The sequence below is a fragment of the Rhinoderma darwinii genome (assembly GCF_050947455.1).
Source record: "Rhinoderma darwinii isolate aRhiDar2 chromosome 5 unlocalized genomic scaffold, aRhiDar2.hap1 SUPER_5_unloc_39, whole genome shotgun sequence".
NCBI classification, from domain to species: domain Eukaryota; kingdom Metazoa; phylum Chordata; class Amphibia; order Anura; family Rhinodermatidae; genus Rhinoderma; species Rhinoderma darwinii.
Genome location: NW_027461797.1, coordinates 677,884 through 694,606, shown reverse-complemented (window position 1 = coordinate 694,606; position 16,723 = coordinate 677,884). Strand labels below are relative to the sequence as shown.

At 47.9% G+C, this 16,723-nt stretch overlaps 12 non-coding genes across 12 annotated transcripts; all 12 read left to right on the top strand.

The window, feature by feature from the left end:
- Positions 1-290: 290 nt before the first annotated feature.
- LOC142692573 (U2 spliceosomal RNA) lies at positions 291-481 on the top strand. The gene has a single exon (XR_012861005.1). It is a non-coding gene; the product is annotated as a U2 spliceosomal RNA (small nuclear RNA).
- Positions 482-1,754: 1,273 nt separating this feature from the next.
- On the top strand, positions 1,755-1,945 carry LOC142692571 (U2 spliceosomal RNA). The gene has a single exon (XR_012861003.1). It is a non-coding gene; the product is annotated as a U2 spliceosomal RNA (small nuclear RNA).
- A 1,278-nt stretch (positions 1,946-3,223) lies between these two features.
- LOC142692570 (U2 spliceosomal RNA) lies at positions 3,224-3,414 on the top strand. Its single transcript, XR_012861002.1, has one exon. It is a non-coding gene; the product is annotated as a U2 spliceosomal RNA (small nuclear RNA).
- A 1,280-nt stretch (positions 3,415-4,694) lies between these two features.
- On the top strand, positions 4,695-4,885 carry LOC142692569 (U2 spliceosomal RNA). Its single transcript, XR_012861001.1, has one exon. It is a non-coding gene; the product is annotated as a U2 spliceosomal RNA (small nuclear RNA).
- A 1,276-nt stretch (positions 4,886-6,161) lies between these two features.
- LOC142692568 (U2 spliceosomal RNA) lies at positions 6,162-6,352 on the top strand. The gene has a single exon (XR_012861000.1). It is a non-coding gene; the product is annotated as a U2 spliceosomal RNA (small nuclear RNA).
- A 1,292-nt stretch (positions 6,353-7,644) lies between these two features.
- LOC142692567 (U2 spliceosomal RNA) lies at positions 7,645-7,835 on the top strand. The gene has a single exon (XR_012860999.1). It is a non-coding gene; the product is annotated as a U2 spliceosomal RNA (small nuclear RNA).
- Positions 7,836-9,115: 1,280 nt separating this feature from the next.
- LOC142692566 (U2 spliceosomal RNA) lies at positions 9,116-9,306 on the top strand. Its single transcript, XR_012860998.1, has one exon. It is a non-coding gene; the product is annotated as a U2 spliceosomal RNA (small nuclear RNA).
- A 1,288-nt stretch (positions 9,307-10,594) lies between these two features.
- LOC142692564 (U2 spliceosomal RNA) lies at positions 10,595-10,785 on the top strand. Its single transcript, XR_012860997.1, has one exon. It is a non-coding gene; the product is annotated as a U2 spliceosomal RNA (small nuclear RNA).
- Positions 10,786-12,081: 1,296 nt separating this feature from the next.
- LOC142692563 (U2 spliceosomal RNA) lies at positions 12,082-12,272 on the top strand. Its single transcript, XR_012860996.1, has one exon. It is a non-coding gene; the product is annotated as a U2 spliceosomal RNA (small nuclear RNA).
- A 1,284-nt stretch (positions 12,273-13,556) lies between these two features.
- LOC142692562 (U2 spliceosomal RNA) lies at positions 13,557-13,747 on the top strand. The gene has a single exon (XR_012860995.1). It is a non-coding gene; the product is annotated as a U2 spliceosomal RNA (small nuclear RNA).
- Positions 13,748-15,019: 1,272 nt separating this feature from the next.
- Positions 15,020-15,210, top strand: LOC142692561 (U2 spliceosomal RNA). Its single transcript, XR_012860994.1, has one exon. It is a non-coding gene; the product is annotated as a U2 spliceosomal RNA (small nuclear RNA).
- Positions 15,211-16,494: 1,284 nt separating this feature from the next.
- On the top strand, positions 16,495-16,685 carry LOC142692559 (U2 spliceosomal RNA). Its single transcript, XR_012860992.1, has one exon. It is a non-coding gene; the product is annotated as a U2 spliceosomal RNA (small nuclear RNA).
- Positions 16,686-16,723: the final 38 nt, after the last annotated feature.

Sequence of the window (16,723 nt, the reverse complement as noted above, 5' to 3'; positions counted from 1 at the left end):
GCATGCACTTGCTGCCGCTGCCAGTGTTTATCTGCATGGCAGCAGGGCATTTGGGCGTTGCCAGGAAGGCGTTTTTATGTAGATTCCTCCTCTTTCAGCACTGCATTGTGGTGCAAGCAAAAGAAGCAAATCCTGTCTGGCTTCCTCTCCGGCCTTTATTCACCTCCCGTGTAGCTGTGAGTGTGTGAGCCTGCAGGGCCCCATGGAATTGCCTAGAAGTAGGCTGAATCGCTGCAAGGGCTGAACAGCAGTATCGGGCAGGCTCGGGCAACGCGCGGCCCGTTCGGGTTATCGCTTCTCGGCCTTTTGGCTAAGATCAAGTGTAGTATCTGTTCTTATCAGTTTAATATCTGATACGTCCCCTATCTGGGGACCATATATTAAATGGATTTTTAGAACAGGGAGATGGAAATAGAGCTTGCTCTGTCCACTCCACGCATTGACCTGGTATTGCAGTATTTCCAGGACCGGTGCACCCTTTCCTTATGTGTTGACTAAAAGCAGATTCCAAAAGTGTTTTTTGTCTTTGCTATTGTTTCTGTCTTTCTGAAGGGATCTCCCCTTTTAATCCCATTATTTCAACACCTGTTGGACAATGCATGAGTGATAATGAGCTCATTGATTAAATGCAATTAATGAATAGATTGCCACCTCTTGTTGTGTGTCGTCTGTGTTTCTGTGTTTCCGGCATTTCACATTGGAACACCTCATTCACCTTCCTTGTCTTTTCTCCGCCCTCCCTTTTAGGTAAGTTAAAGAGCTGCACCTGAGCCAGCCACTGATTGATTGATTGATTGATTGATTGATTGATTGATTGCAGCACAACAGTCAAATAGTGGAGTGGAGTAGGGGAACAGCAAACAGCCAATAAAGCAGCCCGCCCGCTCGCCTGCCCGCCACAATGGACCTACCTGTGTACACTAGATGGATGTGATGGAATGTACTGTCGTCCCTACATTTCAAGAAGAAGTAAGAATTGCAGTTGCAACAAAGCCTTGCTTGCCTACAAAGAGAGCAGCAATTTGGATTTGTTACTATGTTACCTAGAAGAATAACAAACTGTGCAAGGATGGAGGTTGTAGGAGCAAGGAGAAGTTGTCTGTAAAGTTGGTGGATGCCTATTTTCCATTTTGCAGTCCCTTGTCTCCCTCTTGTGGCCTCCTGGAGGCAACTAGCTGTGCAAAAAAAAGACAGCCTGGCGGCCGGCTGTTGCAGTGTTGCCCTCTCAGGCAACACTGAGTGACTGACTGAGCCTCACCGTCTTATATAAAGTTCAGACGGAACTTTGCACGTGTCATAGTGGAGCCCTCAGGATTCCAGAGCCAGCTTTCTGACATCATAATGGGGCCTCAGAGATAAAAGCCTGGGCCCAGGCAGTGTTGGTCAGTGCTGCTCAGCAGGCAGCACTGGACTGGACTGGATTACAGCTGATACAAGGTGTGAAGGAACAAGGGGTGGCTGTGGGCATGCACTTGCTGCCGCTGCCAGTGTTTATCTGCATGGCAGCAGGGCATTTGGGCGTTGCCAGGAAGGCGTTTTTATGTAGATTCCTCCTCTTTCAGCACTGCATTGTGGTGCAAGCAAAAGAAGCAAATCCTGTCTGGCTTCCTCTCCGGCCTTTATTCACCTCCCGTGTAGCTGTGAGTGTGTGAGCCTGCAGGGCCCCATGGAATTGCCTAGAAGTAGGCTGAATCGCTGCAAGGGCTGAACAGCAGTATCGGGCAGGCTCGGGCAACGCGCGGCCCGTTCGGGTTATCGCTTCTCGGCCTTTTGGCTAAGATCAAGTGTAGTATCTGTTCTTATCAGTTTAATATCTGATACGTCCCCTATCTGGGGACCATATATTAAATGGATTTTTAGAACAGGGAGATGGAAATAGAGCTTGCTCTGTCCACTCCACGCATTGACCTGGTATTGCAGTATTTCCAGGACCGGTGCACCCTTTCCTTATGTGTTGACTAAAAGCAGATTCCAAAAGTGTTTTTTGTCTTTGCTATTGTTTCTGTCTTTCTGAAGGGATCTCCCCTTTTAATCCCATTATTTCAACACCTGTTGGACAATGCATGAGTGATAATGAGCTCATTGATTAAATGCAATTAATGAATAGATTGCCACCTCTTGTTGTGTGTCGTCTGTGTTTCTGTGTTTCCGGCATTTCACATTGGAACACCTCATTCACCTTCCTTGTCTTCTCTCCGCCCTCCCTTTTAGGTAAGTTAAAGAGCTGCACCTGAGCCAGCGATTGATTGATTGATTGATTGATTGATTGATTGATTGATTGATTGATTGATGCAGCACAACAGTCAAATAGTGGAGTGGAGTAGGGGAACAGCAAACAGCCAATAAAGCAGCCCGCCCGCTCGCCTGCCCGCCACAATGGACCTACCTGTGTACACTAGATGGATGTGATGGAATGTACTGTCGTCCCTACATTTCAAGAAGAAGTAAGAATTGCAGTTGCAACAAAGCCTTGCTTGCCTACAAAGAGAGCAGCAATTTGGATTTGTTACTATGTTACCTAGAAGAATAACAAACTGTGCAAGGATGGAGGTTGTAGGAGCAAGGAGAAGTTGTCTGTAAAGTTGGTGGATGCCTATTTTCCATTTTGCAGTCCCTTGTCTCCCTCTTGTGGCCTCCTGGAGGCAACTAGCTGTGCAAAAAAAAGACAGCCTGGCGGCCGGCTGTTGCAGTGTTGCCCTCTCAGGCAACACTGAGTGACTGACTGAGCCTCACCGTCTTATATAAAGTTCAGACGGAACTTTGCACGTGTCATAGTGGAGCCCTCAGGATTCCAGAGCCAGCTTTCTGACATCATAATGGGGCCTCAGAGATGCCTGGGCCCAGGCAGTGTTGGTCAGTGCTGCTCAGCAGGCAGCACTGGACTGGACTGGATTACAGCTGATACAAGGTGTGAAGGAACAAGGGGTGGCTGTGGGCATGCACTTGCTGCCGCTGCCAGTGTTTATCTGCATGGCAGCAGGGCATTTGGGCGTTGCCAGGAAGGCGTTTTTATGTAGATTCCTCCTCTTTCAGCACTGCATTGTGGTGCAAGCAAAAGAAGCAAATCCTGTCTGGCTTCCTCTCCGGCCTTTATTCACCTCCCGTGTAGCTGTGTGTGTGAGCCTGCAGGGCCCCATGGAATTGCCTAGAAGTAGGCTGAATCGCTGCAAGGGCTGAACAGCAGTATCGGGCAGGCTCGGGCAACGCGCGGCCCGTTCGGGTTATCGCTTCTCGGCCTTTTGGCTAAGATCAAGTGTAGTATCTGTTCTTATCAGTTTAATATCTGATACGTCCCCTATCTGGGGACCATATATTAAATGGATTTTTAGAACAGGGAGATGGAAATAGAGCTTGCTCTGTCCACTCCACGCATTGACCTGGTATTGCAGTATTTCCAGGACCGGTGCACCCTTTCCTTATGTGTTGACTAAAAGCAGATTCCAAAAGTGTTTTTTGTCTTTGCTATTGTTTCTGTCTTTCTGAAGGGATCTCCCCTTTTAATCCCATTATTTCAACACCTGTTGGACAATGCATGAGTGATAATGAGCTCATTGATTAAATGCAATTAATGAATAGATTGCCACCTCTTGTTGTGTGTAGTCTGTGTTTCTGTGTTTCCGGCATTTCACATTGGAACACCTCATTCACCTTCCTTGTCTTCTCTCCGCCCTCCCTTTTAGGTAAGTTAAAGAGCTGCACCTGAGCCAGCCACTGATTGATTGATTGATTGATTGATTGATTGATTGATTGATTGATGCAGCACAACAGTCAAATAGTGGAGTGGAGTAGGGGAACAGCAAACAGCCAATAAAGCAGCCCGCCCGCTCGCCTGCCCGCCACAATGGACCTACCTGTGTACACTAGATGGATGTGATGGAATGTACTGTCGTCCCTACATTTCAAGAAGAAGTAAGAATTGCAGTTGCAACAAAGCCTTGCTTGCCTACAAAGAGAGCAGCAATTTGGATTTGTTACTATGTTACCTAGAAGAATAACAAACTGTGCAAGGATGGAGGTTGTAGGAGCAAGGAGAAGTTGTCTGTAAAGTTGGTGGATGCCTATTTTCCATTTTGCAGTCCCTTGTCTCCCTCTTGTGGCCTCCTGGAGGCAACTAGCTGTGCAAAAAAAAGACAGCCTGGCGGCCGGCTGTTGCAGTGTTGCCCTCTCAGGCAACACTGAGTGACTGACTGAGCCTCACCGTCTTATATAAAGTTCAGACGGAACTTTGCACGTGTCATAGTGGAGCCCTCAGGATTCCAGAGCCAGCTTTCTGACATCATAATGGGGCCTCAGAGATAAAAGCCTGGGCCCAGGCAGTGTTGGTCAGTGCTGCTCAGCAGGCAGCACTGGACTGGACTGGATTACAGCTGATACAAGGTGTGAAGGAACAAGGGGTGGCTGTGGGCATGCACTTGCTGCCGCTGCCAGTGTTTATCTGCATGGCAGCAGGGCATTTGGGCGTTGCCAGGAAGGCGTTTTTATGTAGATTCCTCCTCTTTCAGCACTGCATTGTGGTGCAAGCAAAAGAAGCAAATCCTGTCTGGCTTCCTCTCCGGCCTTTATTCACCTCCCGTGTAGCTGTGAGTGTGTGAGCCTGCAGGGCCCCATGGAATTGCCTAGAAGTAGGCTGAATCGCTGCAAGGGCTGAACAGCAGTATCGGGCAGGCTCGGGCAACGCGCGGCCCGTTCGGGTTATCGCTTCTCGGCCTTTTGGCTAAGATCAAGTGTAGTATCTGTTCTTATCAGTTTAATATCTGATACGTCCCCTATCTGGGGACCATATATTAAATGGATTTTTAGAACAGGGAGATGGAAATAGAGCTTGCTCTGTCCACTCCACGCATTGACCTGGTATTGCAGTATTTCCAGGACCGGTGCACCCTTTCCTTATGTGTTGACTAAAAGCAGATTCCAAAAGTGTTTTTTGTCTTTGCTATTGTTTCTGTCTTTCTGAAGGGATCTCCCCTTTTAATCCCATTATTTCAACACCTGTTGGACAATGCATGAGTGATAATGAGCTCATTGATTAAATGCAATTAATGAATAGATTGCCACCTCTTGTTGTGTGTCGTCTGTGTTTCTGTGTTTCCGGCATTTCACATTGGAACACCTCATTCACCTTCCTTGTCTTCTCTCCGCCCTCCCTTTTAGGTAAGTTAAAGAGCTGCACCTGAGCCAGCCACTGATTGATTGATTGATTGATTGATTGATTGATTGATTGATGCAGCACAACAGTCAAATAGTGGAGTGGAGTAGGGGAACAGCAAACAGCCAATAAAGCAGCCCGCCCGCTCGCCTGCCCGCCACAATGGACCTACCTGTGTACACTAGATGGATGTGATGGAATGTACTGTCGTCCCTACATTTCAAGAAGAAGTAAGAATTGCAGTTGCAACAAAGCCTTGCTTGCCTACAAAGAGAGCAGCAATTTGGATTTGTTACTATGTTACCTAGAAGAATAACAAACTGTGCAAGGATGGAGGTTGTAGGAGCAAGGAGAAGTTGTCTGTAAAGTTGGTGGATGCCTATTTTCCATTTTGCAGTCCCTTGTCTCCCTCTTGTGGCCTCCTGGAGGCAACTAGCTGTGCAAAAAAAAGACAGCCTGGCGGCCGGCTGTTGCAGTGTTGCCCTCTCAGGCAACACTGAGTGACTGACTGAGCCTCACCGTCTTATATAAAGTTCAGACGGAACTTTGCACGTGTCATAGTGGAGCCCTCAGGATTCCAGAGCCAGCTTTCTGACATCATAATGGGGCCTCAGAGATAAAAGCCTGGGCCCAGGCAGTGTTGGTCAGTGCTGCTCAGCAGGCAGCACTGGACTGGACTGGATTACAGCTGATACAAGGTGTGAAGGAACAAGGGGTGGCTGTGGGCATGCACTTGCTGCCGCTGCCAGTGTTTATCTGCATGGCAGCAGGGCATTTGGGCGTTGCCAGGAAGGCGTTTTTATGTAGATTCCTCCTCTTTCAGCACTGCATTGTGGTGCAAGCAAAAGAAGCAAATCCTGTCTGGCTTCCTCTCCGGCCTTTATTCACCTCCCGTGTAGCTGTGAGTGTGTGAGCCTGCAGGGCCCCATGGAATTGCCTAGAAGTAGGCTGAATCGCTGCAAGGGCTGAACAGCAGTATCGGGCAGGCTCGGGCAACGCGCGGCCCGTTCGGGTTATCGCTTCTCGGCCTTTTGGCTAAGATCAAGTGTAGTATCTGTTCTTATCAGTTTAATATCTGATACGTCCCCTATCTGGGGACCATATATTAAATGGATTTTTAGAACAGGGAGATGGAAATAGAGCTTGCTCTGTCCACTCCACGCATTGACCTGGTATTGCAGTATTTCCAGGACCGGTGCACCCTTTCCTTATGTGTTGACTAAAAGCAGATTCCAAAAGTGTTTTTTGTCTTTGCTATTGTTTCTGTCTTTCTGAAGGGATCTCCCCTTTTAATCCCATTATTTCAACACCTGTTGGACAATGCATGAGTGATAATGAGCTCATTGATTAAATGCAATTAATGAATAGATTGCCACCTCTTGTTGTGTGTCGTCTGTGTTTCTGTGTTTCCGGCATTTCACATTGGAACACCTCATTCACCTTCCTTGTCTTCTCTCCGCCCTCCCTTTTAGGTAAGTTAAAGAGCTGCACCTGAGCCAGCCACTGATTGATTGATTGATTGATTGATTGATTGATTGATTGATTGATTGATTGATTGATGCAGCACAACAGTCAAATAGTGGAGTGGAGTAGGGGAACAGCAAACAGCCAATAAAGCAGCCCGCCCGCTCGCCTGCCCGCCACAATGGACCTACCTGTGTACACTAGATGGATGTGATGGAATGTACTGTCGTCCCTACATTTCAAGAAGAAGTAAGAATTGCAGTTGCAACAAAGCCTTGCTTGCCTACAAAGAGAGCAGCAATTTGGATTTGTTACTATGTTACCTAGAAGAATAACAAACTGTGCAAGGATGGAGGTTGTAGGAGCAAGGAGAAGTTGTCTGTAAAGTTGGTGGATGCCTATTTTCCATTTTGCAGTCCCTTGTCTCCCTCTTGTGGCCTCCTGGAGGCAACTAGCTGTGCAAAAAAAAGACAGCCTGGCGGCCGGCTGTTGCAGTGTTGCCCTCTCAGGCAACACTGAGTGACTGACTGAGCCTCACCGTCTTATATAAAGTTCAGACGGAACTTTGCACGTGTCATAGTGGAGCCCTCAGGATTCCAGAGCCAGCTTTCTGACATCATAATGGGGCCTCAGAGATAAAAGCCTGGGCCCAGGCAGTGTTGGTCAGTGCTGCTCAGCAGGCAGCACTGGACTGGACTGGATTACAGCTGATACAAGGTGTGAAGGAACAAGGGGTGGCTGTGGGCATGCACTTGCTGCCGCTGCCAGTGTTTATCTGCATGGCAGCAGGGCATTTGGGCGTTGCCAGGAAGGCGTTTTTATGTAGATTCCTCCTCTTTCAGCACTGCATTGTGGTGCAAGCAAAAGAAGCAAATCCTGTCTGGCTTCCTCTCCGGCCTTTATTCACCTCCCGTGTAGCTGTGAGTGTGTGAGCCTGCAGGGCCCCATGGAATTGCCTAGAAGTAGGCTGAATCGCTGCAAGGGCTGAACAGCAGTATCGGGCAGGCTCGGGCAACGCGCGGCCCGTTCGGGTTATCGCTTCTCGGCCTTTTGGCTAAGATCAAGTGTAGTATCTGTTCTTATCAGTTTAATATCTGATACGTCCCCTATCTGGGGACCATATATTAAATGGATTTTTAGAACAGGGAGATGGAAATAGAGCTTGCTCTGTCCACTCCACGCATTGACCTGGTATTGCAGTATTTCCAGGACCGGTGCACCCTTTCCTTATGTGTTGACTAAAAGCAGATTCCAAAAGTGTTTTTTGTCTTTGCTATTGTTTCTGTCTTTCTGAAGGGATCTCCCCTTTTAATCCCATTATTTCAACACCTGTTGGACAATGCATGAGTGATAATGAGCTCATTGATTAAATGCAATTAATGAATAGATTGCCACCTCTTGTTGTGTGTCGTCTGTGTTTCTGTGTTTCCGGCATTTCACATTGGAACACCTCATTCACCTTCCTTGTCTTCTCTCCGCCCTCCCTTTTAGGTAAGTTAAAGAGCTGCACCTGAGCCAGCCACTGATTGATTGATTGATTGATTGATTGATTGATTGATTGATTGATGCAGCACAACAGTCAAATAGTGGAGTGGAGTAGGGGAACAGCAAACAGCCAATAAAGCAGCCCGCCCGCTCGCCTGCCCGCCACAATGGACCTACCTGTGTACACTAGATGGATGTGATGGAATGTACTGTCGTCCCTACATTTCAAGAAGAAGTAAGAATTGCAGTTGCAACAAAGCCTTGCTTGCCTACAAAGAGAGCAGCAATTTGGATTTGTTACTATGTTACCTAGAAGAATAACAAACTGTGCAAGGATGGAGGTTGTAGGAGCAAGGAGAAGTTGTCTGTAAAGTTGGTGGATGCCTATTTTCCATTTTGCAGTCCCTTGTCTCCCTCTTGTGGCCTCCTGGAGGCAACTAGCTGTGCAAAAAAAAGACAGCCTGGCGGCCGGCTGTTGCAGTGTTGCCCTCTCAGGCAACACTGAGTGACTGACTGAGCCTCACCGTCTTATATAAAGTTCAGACGGAACTTTGCACGTGTCATAGTGGAGCCCTCAGGATTCCAGAGCCAGCTTTCTGACATCATAATGGGGCATCAGAGATAAAAGCCTGGGCCCAGGCAGTGTTGGTCAGTGCTGCTCAGCAGGCAGCACTGGACTGGACTGGATTACAGCTGATACAAGGTGTGAAGGAACAAGGGGTGGCTGTGGGCATGCACTTGCTGCCGCTGCCAGTGTTTATCTGCATGGCAGCAGGGCATTTGGGCGTTGCCAGGAAGGCGTTTTTATGTAGATTCCTCCTCTTTCAGCACTGCATTGTGGTGCAAGCAAAAGAAGCAAATCCTGTCTGGCTTCCTCTCCGGCCTTTATTCACCTCCCGTGTAGCTGTGAGTGTGTGAGCCTGCAGGGCCCCATGGAATTGCCTAGAAGTAGGCTGAATCGCTGCAAGGGCTGAACAGCAGTATCGGGCAGGCTCGGGCAACGCGCGGCCCGTTCGGGTTATCGCTTCTCGGCCTTTTGGCTAAGATCAAGTGTAGTATCTGTTCTTATCAGTTTAATATCTGATACGTCCCCTATCTGGGGACCATATATTAAATGGATTTTTAGAACAGGGAGATGGAAATAGAGCTTGCTCTGTCCACTCCACGCATTGACCTGGTATTGCAGTATTTCCAGGACCGGTGCACCCTTTCCTTATGTGTTGACTAAAAGCAGATTCCAAAAGTGTTTTTTGTCTTTGCTATTGTTTCTGTCTTTCTGAAGGGATCTCCCCTTTTAATCCCATTATTTCAACACCTGTTGGACAATGCATGAGTGATAATGAGCTCATTGATTAAATGCAATTAATGAATAGATTGCCACCTCTTGTTGTGTGTCGTCTGTGTTTCTGTGTTTCCGGCATTTCACATTGGAACACCTCATTCACCTTCCTTGTCTTCTCTCCGCCCTCCCTTTTAGGTAAGTTAAAGAGCTGCACCTGAGCCAGCCACTGATTGATTGATTGATTGATTGATTGATTGATTGATTGATTGATTGATTGATTGATGCAGCACAACAGTCAAATAGTGGAGTGGAGTAGGGGAACAGCAAACAGCCAATAAAGCAGCCCGCCCGCTCGCCTGCCCGCCACAATGGACCTATGTACACTAGATGGATGTGATGGAATGTACTGTCGTCCCTACATTTCAAGAAGAAGTAAGAATTGCAGTTGCAACAAAGCCTTGCTTGCCTACAAAGAGAGCAGCAATTTGGATTTGTTACTATGTTACCTAGAAGAATAACAAACTGTGCAAGGATGGAGGTTGTAGGAGCAAGGAGAAGTTGTCTGTAAAGTTGGTGGATGCCTATTTTCCATTTTGCAGTCCCTTGTCTCCCTCTTGTGGCCTCCTGGAGGCAACTAGCTGTGCAAAAAAAAGACAGCCTGGCGGCCGGCTGTTGCAGTGTTGCCCTCTCAGGCAACACTGAGTGACTGACTGAGCCTCACCGTCTTATATAAAGTTCAGACGGAACTTTGCACGTGTCATAGTGGAGCCCTCAGGATTCCAGAGCCAGCTTTCTGACATCATAATGGGGCCTCAGAGATAAAAGCCTGGGCCCAGGCAGTGTTGGTCAGTGCTGCTCAGCAGGCAGCACTGGACTGGACTGGATTACAGCTGATACAAGGTGTGAAGGAACAAGGGGTGGCTGTGGGCATGCACTTGCTGCCGCTGCCAGTGTTTATCTGCATGGCAGCAGGGCATTTGGGCGTTGCCAGGAAGGCGTTTTTATGTAGATTCCTCCTCTTTCAGCACTGCATTGTGGTGCAAGCAAAAGAAGCAAATCCTGTCTGGCTTCCTCTCCGGCCTTTATTCACCTCCCGTGTAGCTGTGAGTGTGTGAGCCTGCAGGGCCCCATGGAATTGCCTAGAAGTAGGCTGAATCGCTGCAAGGGCTGAACAGCAGTATCGGGCAGGCTCGGGCAACGCGCGGCCCGTTCGGGTTATCGCTTCTCGGCCTTTTGGCTAAGATCAAGTGTAGTATCTGTTCTTATCAGTTTAATATCTGATACGTCCCCTATCTGGGGACCATATATTAAATGGATTTTTAGAACAGGGAGATGGAAATAGAGCTTGCTCTGTCCACTCCACGCATTGACCTGGTATTGCAGTATTTCCAGGACCGGTGCACCCTTTCCTTATGTGTTGACTAAAAGCAGATTCCAAAAGTGTTTTTTGTCTTTGCTATTGTTTCTGTCTTTCTGAAGGGATCTCCCCTTTTAATCCCATTATTTCAACACCTGTTGGACAATGCATGAGTAATAATGAGCTCATTGATTAAATGCAATTAATGAATAGATTGCCACCTCTTGTTGTGTGTCGTCTGTGTTTCTGTGTTTCCGGCATTTCACATTGGAACACCTCATTCACCTTCCTTGTCTTCTCTCCGCCCTCCCTTTTAGGTAAGTTAAAGAGCTGCACCTGAGCCAGCCACTGATTGATTGATTGATTGATTGATTGATTGATTGATTGATTGATTGATTGATTGATTGATGCAGCACAACAGTCAAATAGTGGAGTGGAGTAGGGGAACAGCAAACAGCCAATAAAGCAGCCCGCCCGCTCGCCTGCCCGCCACAATGGACCTACCTGTGTACACTAGATGGATGTGATGGAATGTACTGTCGTCCCTACATTTCAAGAAGAAGTAAGAATTGCAGTTGCAACAAAGCCTTGCTTGCCTACAAAGAGAGCAGCAATTTGGATTTGTTACTATGTTACCTAGAAGAATAACAAACTGTGCAAGGATGGAGGTTGTAGGAGCAAGGAGAAGTTGTCTGTAAAGTTGGTGGATGCCTATTTTCCATTTTGCAGTCCCTTGTCTCCCTCTTGTGGCCTCCTGGAGGCAACTAGCTGTGCAAAAAAAAGACAGCCTGGCGGCCGGCTGTTGCAGTGTTGCCCTCTCAGGCAACACTGAGTGACTGACTGAGCCTCACCGTCTTATATAAAGTTCAGACGGAACTTTGCACGTGTCATAGTGGAGCCCTCAGGATTCCAGAGCCAGCTTTCTGACATCATAATGGGGCCTCAGAGATAAAAGCCTGGGCCCAGGCAGTGTTGGTCAGTGCTGCTCAGCAGGCAGCACTGGACTGGACTGGATTACAGCTGATACAAGGTGTGAAGGAACAAGGGGTGGCTGTGGGCATGCACTTGCTGCCGCTGCCAGTGTTTATCTGCATGGCAGCAGGGCATTTGGGCGTTGCCAGGAAGGCGTTTTTATGTAGATTCCTCCTCTTTCAGCACTGCATTGTGGTGCAAGCAAAAGAAGCAAATCCTGTCTGGCTTCCTCTCCGGCCTTTATTCACCTCCCGTGTAGCTGTGAGTGTGTGAGCCTGCAGGGCCCCATGGAATTGCCTAGAAGTAGGCTGAATCGCTGCAAGGGCTGAACAGCAGTATCGGGCAGGCTCGGGCAACGCGCGGCCCGTTCGGGTTATCGCTTCTCGGCCTTTTGGCTAAGATCAAGTGTAGTATCTGTTCTTATCAGTTTAATATCTGATACGTCCCCTATCTGGGGACCATATATTAAATGGATTTTTAGAACAGGGAGATGGAAATAGAGCTTGCTCTGTCCACTCCACGCATTGACCTGGTATTGCAGTATTTCCAGGACCGGTGCACCCTTTCCTTATGTGTTGACTAAAAGCAGATTCCAAAAGTGTTTTTTGTCTTTGCTATTGTTTCTGTCTTTCTGAAGGGATCTCCCCTTTTAATCCCATTATTTCAACACCTGTTGGACAATGCATGAGTGATAATGAGCTCATTGATTAAATGCAATTAATGAATAGATTGCCACCTCTTGTTGTGTGTCGTCTGTGTTTCTGTGTTTCCGGCATTTCACATTGGAACACCTCATTCACCTTCCTTGTCTTCTCTCCGCCCTCCCTTTTAGGTAAGTTAAAGAGCTGCACCTGAGCCAGCCACTGATTGATTGATTGATTGATTGATTGATTGATTGATTGATTGATTGATGCAGCACAACAGTCAAATAGTGGAGTGGAGTAGGGGAACAGCAAACAGCCAATAAAGCAGCCCGCCCGCTCGCCTGCCCGCCACAATGGACCTACCTGTGTACACTAGATGGATGTGATGGAATGTACTGTCGTCCCTACATTTCAAGAAGAAGTAAGAATTGCAGTTGCAACAAAGCCTTGCTTGCCTACAAAGAGAGCAGCAATTTGGATTTGTTACTATGTTACCTAGAAGAATAACAAACTGTGCAAGGATGGAGGTTGTAGGAGCAAGGAGAAGTTGTCTGTAAAGTTGGTGGATGCCTATTTTCCATTTTGCAGTCCCTTGTCTCCCTCTTGTGGCCTCCTGGAGGCAACTAGCTGTGCAAAAAAAAGACAGCCTGGCGGCCGGCTGTTGCAGTGTTGCCCTCTCAGGCAACACTGAGTGACTGACTGAGCCTCACCGTCTTATATAAAGTTCAGACGGAACTTTGCACGTGTCATAGTGGAGCCCTCAGGATTCCAGAGCCAGCTTTCTGACATCATAATGGGGCCTCAGAGATAAAAGCCTGGGCCCAGGCAGTGTTGGTCAGTGCTGCTCAGCAGGCAGCACTGGACTGGACTGGATTACAGCTGATACAAGGTGTGAAGGAACAAGGGGTGGCTGTGGGCATGCACTTGCTGCCGCTGCCAGTGTTTATCTGCATGGCAGCAGGGCATTTGGGCGTTGCCAGGAAGGCGTTTTTATGTAGATTCCTCCTCTTTCAGCACTGCATTGTGGTGCAAGCAAAAGAAGCAAATCCTGTCTGGCTTCCTCTCCGGCCTTTATTCACCTCCCGTGTAGCTGTGAGTGTGTGAGCCTGCAGGGCCCCATGGAATTGCCTAGAAGTAGGCTGAATCGCTGCAAGGGCTGAACAGCAGTATCGGGCAGGCTCGGGCAACGCGCGGCCCGTTCGGGTTATCGCTTCTCGGCCTTTTGGCTAAGATCAAGTGTAGTATCTGTTCTTATCAGTTTAATATCTGATACGTCCCCTATCTGGGGACCATATATTAAATGGATTTTTAGAACAGGGAGATGGAAATAGAGCTTGCTCTGTCCACTCCACGCATTGACCTGGTATTGCAGTATTTCCAGGACCGGTGCACCCTTTCCTTATGTGTTGACTAAAAGCAGATTCCAAAAGTGTTTCTTGTCTTTGCTATTGTTTCTGTCTTTCTGAAGGGATCTCCCCTTTTAATCCCATTATTTCAACACCTGTTGGACAATGCATGAGTGATAATGAGCTCATTGATTAAATGCAATTAATGAATAGATTGCCACCTCTTGTTGTGTGTCGTCTGTGTTTCTGTGTTTCCGGCATTTCACATTGGAACACCTCATTCACCTTCCTTGTCTTCTCTCCGCCCTCCCTTTTAGGTAAGTTAAAGAGCTGCACCTGAGCCAGCCACTGATTGATTGATTGATTGATTGATTGATTGATTGATGCAGCACAACAGTCAAATAGTGGAGTGGAGTAGGGGAACAGCAAACAGCCAATAAAGCAGCCCGCCCGCTCGCCTGCCCGCCACAATGGACCTACCTGTGTACACTAGATGGATGTGATGGAATGTACTGTCGTCCCTACATTTCAAGAAGAAGTAAGAATTGCAGTTGCAACAAAGCCTTGCTTGCCTACAAAGAGAGCAGCAATTTGGATTTGTTACTATGTTACCTAGAAGAATAACAAACTGTGCAAGGATGGAGGTTGTAGGAGCAAGGAGAAGTTGTCTGTAAAGTTGGTGGATGCCTATTTTCCATTTTGCAGTCCCTTGTCTCCCTCTTGTGGCCTCCTGGAGGCAACTAGCTGTGCAAAAAAAAGACAGCCTGGCGGCCGGCTGTTGCAGTGTTGCCCTCTCAGGCAACACTGAGTGACTGACTGAGCCTCACCGTCTTATATAAAGTTCAGACGGAACTTTGCACGTGTCATAGTGGAGCCCTCAGGATTCCAGAGCCAGCTTTCTGACATCATAATGGGGCCTCAGAGATAAAAGCCTGGGCCCAGGCAGTGTTGGTCAGTGCTGCTCAGCAGGCAGCACTGGACTGGACTGGATTACAGCTGATACAAGGTGTGAAGGAACAAGGGGTGGCTGTGGGCATGCACTTGCTGCCGCTGCCAGTGTTTATCTGCATGGCAGCAGGGCATTTGGGCGTTGCCAGGAAGGCGTTTTTATGTAGATTCCTCCTCTTTCAGTACTGCATTGTGGTGCAAGCAAAAGAAGCAAATCCTGTCTGGCTTCCTCTCCGGCCTTTATTCACCTCCCGTGTAGCTGTGAGTGTGTGAGCCTGCAGGGCCCCATGGAATTGCCTAGAAGTAGGCTGAATCGCTGCAAGGGCTGAACAGCAGTATCGGGCAGGCTCGGGCAACGCGCGGCCCGTTCGGGTTATCGCTTCTCGGCCTTTTGGCTAAGATCAAGTGTAGTATCTGTTCTTATCAGTTTAATATCTGATACGTCCCCTATCTGGGGACCATATATTAAATGGATTTTTAGAACAGGGAGATGGAAATAGAGCTTGCTCTGTCCACTCCACGCATTGACCTGGTATTGCAGTATTTCCAGGACCGGTGCACCCTTTCCTTATGTGTTGACTAAAAGCAGATTCCAAAAGTGTTTTTTGTCTTTGCTATTGTTTCTGTCTTTCTGAAGGGATCTACCCTTTTAATCCCATTATTTCAACACCTGTTGGACAATGCATGAGTGATAATGAGCTCATTGATTAAATGCAATTAATGAATAGATTGCCACCTCTTGTTGTGTGTCGTCTGTGTTTCTGTGTTTCCGGCATTTCACATTGGAACACCTCATTCACCTTCCTTGTCTTCTCTCCGCCCTCCCTTTTAGGTAAGTTAAAGAGCTGCACCTGAGCCAGCCACTGATTGATTGATTGATTGATTGATTGATTGATTGATTGATTGATTGATGCAGCACAACAGTCAAATAGTGGAGTGGAGTAGGGGAACAGCAAACAGCCAATAAAGCAGCCCGCCCGCTCGCCTGCCCGCCACAATGGACCTACCTGTGTACACTAGATGGATGTGATGGAATGTACTGTCGTCCCTACATTTCAAGAAGAAGTAAGAATTGCAGTTGCAACAAAGCCTTGCTTGCCTACAAAGAGAGCAGCAATTTGGATTTGTTACTATGTTACCTAGAAGAATAACAAACTGTGCAAGGATGGAGGTTGTAGGAGCAAGGAGAAGTTGTCTGTAAAGTTGGTGGATGCCTATTTTCCATTTTGCAGTCCCTTGTCTCCCTCTTGTGGCCTCCTGGAGGCAACTAGCTGTGCAAAAAAAAGACAGCCTGGCGGCCGGCTGTTGCAGTGTTGCCCTCTCAGGCAACACTGAGTGACTGACTGAGCCTCACCGTCTTATATAAAGTTCAGACGGAACTTTGCACGTGTCATAGTGGAGCCCTCAGGATTCCAGAGCCAGCTTTCTGACATCATAATGGGGCCTCAGAGATAAAAGCCTGGGCCCAGGCAGTGTTGGTCAGTGCTGCTCAGCAGGCAGCACTGGACTGGACTGGATTACAGCTGATACAAGGTGTGAAGGAACAAGGGGTGGCTGTGGGCATGCACTTGCTGCCGCTGCCAGTGTTTATCTGCATGGCAGCAGGGCATTTGGGCGTTGCCAGGAAGGCGTTTTTATGTAGATTCCTCCTCTTTCAGCACTGCATTGTGGTGCAAGCAAAAGAAGCAAATCCTGTCTGGCTTCCTCTCCGGCCTTTATTCACCTCCCGTGTAGCTGTGAGTGTGTGAGCCTGCAGGGCCCCATGGAATTGCCTAGAAGTAGGCTGAATCGCTGCAAGGGCTGAACAGCAGTATCGGGCAGGCTCGGGCAACGCGCGGCCCGTTCGGGTTATCGCTTCTCGGCCTTTTGGCTAAGATCAAGTGTAGTATCTGTTCTTATCAGTTTAATATCTGATACGTCCCCTATCTGGGGACCATATATTAAATGGATTTTTAGAACAGGGAGATGGAAATAGAGCTTGCTCTGTCCACTCCACGCATTGACCTGGTATTGCAGTATTTCCAGGACCGGTGCACCCTTTCCTTATGTGTTGACTAAAAGCAGATTCCAAAAGTGTTT